The following is a 6,000-nucleotide window of genomic DNA, read 5'->3' as shown; positions in this document are numbered from 1 at the left end:
CCTTGCAAAAGCAATCCAATCCCCAAACAATCCAGTAAAAATCCAAAAGCAATCCAATCCCCAAACAATCCACTAAAAATCCAAAAGCAATCCAATCCCCAAACAATCCACTAAAAATCCAAAAGCAATTCAATCCCCAAACAATCCACTAAAACTCCATAAGCAACCCAATCCCTAAACAATCCAGTAAAAATCCCAAAACAATCCAATCCCAAAAGCAATGGATTGCATTTGGCTTCCTTTTGGCTTAATGCACCCGAAATATGTCAATTAGAAATCCTCCCTGCTAGAAGCGATGCAATCGGAAACCAATCCTATAAAATCCCAAAACAATGTTAACTATAACCCTGAAAAGAAAAACTCCAAAAGTGATTACAAGCATTGGGTCTTAGTGGTCATTTGGGTACAATGACAGGAAAGTTGAGCAAGGTTAATGGGATATTACATATAACAAAATAAAGGAAAAAAAAAGAATGAAACACCTGCTTTTTATTCAATTGCATTTATTAAAAAAACAGGCACGATGAGGTTCAACCTGAAAGTGTACAAGCACACAAGCATGACTTTAGCAATCCCAGACCTGGGTGCTTTACAATTAGCGGACATGCATAGATTAAAAAAACAATACCAGCCAGGGAGTCCAATTTGAACTCAGGCTAAGCCCAAGGAGCAAGGTAGTCAGGTGGGGTCCCAGCCCAGTAAGCAAGGGTGGAGGCTGGGGACCCAACTCAGGGAGCAATTGCGAAGGAGGTACCCAGACACAACCCAGCTACTAAGGATGTCCAGTGGGCGCCCAGAACCAGCCAATAGGTCAAATGGAGACCCCAGGCAAGCCCAAAGAGCAAGGGAGTCAGGTGGAGACCTTTATGGTGGTTGTTTAACTTGTTTCCTTGCTGCTTTTCTAGTTTTCTGCCTAACTGGTTATTTATTAACATTGTATCATGCTTTGGCGAAACAGCTTTGTAAGCACAATACGCAACATCATAGGGCTGTAGGCTTAGGCATATAGGCGATTGCCAATTGTACAAGGGTATCGACCCAAAGATTTCTTCATGGGAAGGCCAGGGGGAGAGAGGAGAGATGAGGCAGGAGGAAGACTGTTTTCACTTGCATATTGACAGAGAGAATTAAGCATTTATTTTAATAGGGGCGTTAACCAACTTTCTTTTTTACTCAAGGAGTGCTTACTTCTGATGATATTGCCAGACCAGGACCGGGATCAGATTAAAACACTCGAGTGGTCCCCCCCACACCTTTTTCCACTAGCCAGTTCCAGGTAGTGTTCGATGGCCAGCTTCTGATGCAAAGCCATTCTATCCCAGTACACTGAAATAGAAGCACAAACATTAAAGGAGAGTTCCGGGACTTTTTTTTTATTGTCCCTACGGGTCGGCCATGTGTTTGTAAGCATAAATCGGTAGATCGTAGGAAACTTTCCTATGGACCTTACCCGACTTTTCGCCCCTTATCGCACTCGAAATCAGCCTCCATTTTGTGATAATCCTATCATTCCGCCGCATCGACCTGGCTCACCTGCCTTTGCGGCACTAAATCAAATCCCCCGCCCCTGAGCCTGACATCAGCAGACGCGTACTGCCCATTTCAAGCACGTCTCGTGTCAACAATCGCTGCGCCTCAGCTATTGACGTGTTGCCATGGAAATGGCAGGACGCCTCTTTCCCCAATAAGTATAAACAGACCGTTTCACAACATACAGCAGCAGATTTTCGATTCCATTCCTCTCTCTGTGTTACTTTGAGTATTCTGTGACTCGTTTCAGTGCTCTGGTCAGCTACCTTCGCCGCTTGTAGCCCGTGTGAACAGATACCAGTACCACCGCTATAAATTATTTTACTATCTTTACCGCACAATGGCCACAATAATGCCGTATATGTACGAGCCCGAGTACACCGAGGAAGAACTACTGGAAAGGCAAGCACGCGAAAACGATGGGGATTCGGACGGCAGTTGGGAGGACCAGTCAACGGATGAAGAGCCTGGACCATGTCGCATGGACGGCGTCTCCACCTGGTGCACGTGCAATCGGTGCGAGCTAATGCCAACTGAGGAGGAGAACTGCTGCTGCCGTGAAAATTCCGGGTGCTTGGCCTACATTTCGGAAAGCGAGCAAAGTCAGCAGGAAGGCGAGCAAAGTCCGCAATGCATCACCGAGCTGCCAGAGTTCAGGGAAGCCTGCCTCTCACGGACAGTGTTGAGGATGATGATGGTGCTTATGCACGAACTTCGTGGCACTGTTCGTCCGCGTAATCCGAGTAACGAGTAAGTATACTCTGTTTGTGATGTCAGTGATGCCACCACTATTTCATGGTCGTCTCCCACATATAAAATTACATTTACATATCATTGGAACGCATGTAAATTGGTTCCATATAGTGCATTTTCTAGATATAATTTTTTTCTAAGGAAAATGACATGTGTTACCTGAATCGACATTGATAAGAAAGTTTGGTCAGTTTAATACAGTTTGCATCTTTTTTTTTCACAGGTGGTACAGGCTGGTGGCCTATCGTTGCTTCACTTGGTGGCTTCACGGGAGGCTCGGACACCGCGTTCGGAGAGTAATACCTGCCTGTGCGGTACTTGCCATTAGACAACATTTCCCCAGTGACAGTGGACAATACCGCGGATTTTCCCTCGATGTGCTGCAACCTCAACTTTACAATGTGTAATGTTTATTATTTATGTTTAATTAAAATCTAAAATAAAGCCCAACATATATTTTAACAATGGTTGTTTTGATTTTTTAAATGAATCTAGTGTATATTCTCCTGGGAGGGTGAGGTATTTATAAACTCACCCCCCTGCCTTCCATGTAGTAGATCCTGCAGCCATCCTCTTACATTCAGTTAGATGGCCTCTCCTTGGTGAGGCCCTGCGGCAAACGGGTCTTGTCTGCACGACCACCGCCCCGATCCACCCCCCGCCTTATCAAAGGCAGTTCGCACCGGGGTACTTGAGCTGCTGGCAAGTGGAGCTGTCAGGGAGCGATAAAGGCCAAGAGGTGCCAAAGACCATGTACACTTCAAAGTGGTCTATAGAGCATGGGTTTGTTGTTCCCATGTCTACCTCCAGACCCCGTGTCTCCTGCCAAGCATCCCCCTCACGCTGGACGGCCCCCTGCAATCCACATAAGTGTGTCTCCATTCACGAGTCTTCCTGTGTCTTGTCTGCACGACCACCGCCCCGATCCACCCCCCGCCCTATCAAAGGCAGTTCGCACCGGGGTACTTGAGCTGCTGGCAAGTGGAGCTGTCAGGGAGCGATAAAGGCCAAGAGGTGCCAAAGACCATGTACACTTCAAAGTGGTCTATAGAGCATGGGTTTGTTGTTCCCATGTCTACCTCCAGACCCCGTGTCTCCTGCCAAGCATCCCCCTCACGCTGGACGGCCCCCTGCAATCCACATAATGCCACGACATATACACGTCATTCATTCACAAACACACCCCTGGTTCGAATTCTTTATAACCCACTTCATATTTCTAATGAGAACTTCTTTGCGCTTTGCTAGTCAACCCGTGAAGGTGCTGGTTATCTGCTCTTCGTCTCTGTGAACTTCCGTGACCACTTTGAGCAAACTCGTCAGTTTGCAACCTGTGAACTGCTCCCTGTTCTACGACAAGAAACTACTCTGATCCCTGCATCTAACTGTTTGTTCGTCAAGGTAAGTCCATGTACCATAATCATTTTGCGTCCAATTTTTTAATTTATATCTATTTGCTAGTAGTCATCAAATTGCATCCATGTTTTCTTTTCGTTCACGACAGTACATGCAAGGAACTAGTCACATGTTCTGAGTTTAGTCAAATTACTTTTTCTATTTTTTGAAAGTTATTGAAATACTTATCCGCATGTGAATAACGTGTATAGTTCCAAGAACCAAAACGGACCTTGCATTGAACCTTTTATGTGTCATTTACTGTTTTAACACATTGGTATTCATAGAGAATTGTTGATCTTTACTTTTCAGAACTTTCCATAATGCCTGCCTGTTCCATTGGCGGTTGCCCTTCGAAGACCCATAACAAATCTGAAGGTACTATAATGCATGTTTTCCCTAAGACAATAGATCAGATAAGAGAATGGGTCCGATATTGCGGATATCCAGCCTCTGAGCTAGAAAGTAGAGTCCTAGAAGTCTTTGCGGACAAGAGGGGTGATCGATACCGCATCTGCAGCAGGCACTTTAGCCCAGACATGTACTCCACATCATTGCTAATAAAGAAGAAAACACCGCGAGCGAGGCGAAAATTGCTCTCAACCGCTATTCCCACTCTATTCGTCCACATCCCTCCACTGGTGAGTCAAGTTTACGTATTTATCTCTCGGCCTTGCGGTAGTGTGTAGCATTAGCTAACAATAATTTCCCCATTTATGTATCCACTCAATATGAAGGCGGAAGATTCTCCATCCGTGTCGTTATTGCAGTCATCAGCCACTTCAAGCGCCTATCGGGTAATCTTACTTAGCTATTCTGACACTGACTTGTTTTAGGCATGTAAATCAATAGTTTTAATTGATCGTGTAATTATTTTACCTAATGGTACACCCTTGTACTCGTCCTCTAGTCTTTGTTTTCAGTTATAATTATTGTTATCCAAAATAATGCAAGTACTGTCTTTCAGGGAGATGCTGAGGAGTCCAACGCATTGACGACAACCGTAGATGTCACTCAGATGCTCGAGGTACGTTTCCGGACAGTTCCATCGATGGAGATCATCAGATCTTGCATTCTTGTAGCGTGATTGTTACACACAATGTTTCTTTCGTTTTTAGCCATTGATATGTCCTTCTGTCGTCGCCCTCCTATTTGTCTTCTTTTTTCAATATTGTGTTCATTACTAATGAAAGTCCTATGTTTCAGGGAGTCGATGGAGCATTAGTCCAAGTAGAAGGGGGAGCATGCAGTTACGGGTCGGCGCAACAGCTTGCAGAAGTGTGCACCGCAGTTACATCGTCCCTTGATGTTCTTATGCATTTCGAGGTATGGATACTGACAGTTCGATCAAGCGAAATCATATGACGTGATTACATCCGCTATACTTCCTTCTTTATTAACGCAAGTACTATGTTTCAGGGAGATGACGGAGCTTCTTCTACAAGAACATCACCCCTAGTAGTTGATGCAGATCTCTGGGTGGTGACACTTCCAACGATCGAGCAAATCGAATCATATTTACATATCCATTATTTATTTTAGACAACTGATCATTTGTGCAGGTCTATTTAGATGAGCCGTTGACGCCTGCTCAAAGTTTATGTTCTTTTTAACAAAATAGAAAAGCATACTAATGCAATTACTGTGTTTCAGGGAGTTGCTGAAGCGTCATCTTCAATAATATCATCAATGGAAGTCTATGCGGAGCCCGAGGTATGGATCTTGACAGTTCAATCTAACTAGATCAACAATGCGTGAACTATTGTCGTTTGAATGTTCTACACAATGCGTTCATTCGTGTTTTGCTATTGAGATGTACGTATGGGTATTGGTCCCCAAGTACATTTTGTGTTTTCAATATTATTATACATACTAATGAAAGTTCTATGTTTCAGGGAGTCGATGGAGCCTCAGTGAGTGATGGATGTGCTTATCATGAAAATATAGTCGTTGCAGCGCGAGAGGAAGTGGAGACATGCACACACGAGTCGGAGCAACAGCGTCCAGATGTTGAAGTTCGAGGCAAGAAAGTTTCAAAGAAAAGAAAGCAAAAGAAGGTTAGTGTCCTGTTCACTATATTATGTTGTCTTTCACTGTCAATAGTTCAATACTGTAAGTTGTGTTTAAACTGAACATCCCTTTTCTAATCTGTCCTCTAGTTGCGAGTGGGTGTAAGAACTAGATCTACACAGACAGTGAAGCGAACGAGAGATGTTGCTTGTCAAACCTTTTGGCAGGGACTTGAGACTGGAGATGCATCGTGCCAATGGGAAGAATATGAAGTGATTGACAACGGAGCTATACCACCACCAGCCATTGATA

At 44.3% G+C, this 6,000-nt stretch overlaps 1 long non-coding RNA gene across 1 annotated transcript in view; it reads right to left on the bottom strand.

Annotated features, from left to right (window-relative positions):
* Positions 1 to 531: 531 nt before the first annotated feature.
* Positions 532 to 6,000, bottom strand: part of LOC138528701 (uncharacterized) — a 158,503-nt gene continuing 153,034 nt past the window's right edge. The window contains exon 3 of the long non-coding RNA XR_011284207.1: positions 532 to 1,326. This is a non-coding gene — a long non-coding RNA (uncharacterized lncRNA). The remainder of the gene's footprint in view (positions 1,327 to 6,000) is intronic.

Source organism: Ambystoma mexicanum, chromosome 7q, assembly GCF_040938575.1.
Source record: "Ambystoma mexicanum isolate Mex_15411 chromosome 7q, UKY_AmexF1_1, whole genome shotgun sequence".
Taxonomy (NCBI): domain Eukaryota; kingdom Metazoa; phylum Chordata; class Amphibia; order Caudata; family Ambystomatidae; genus Ambystoma; species Ambystoma mexicanum.
Note: the sequence above shows the minus strand (reverse complement) of the source record. Positions and strands in the feature narration are given on the sequence as shown.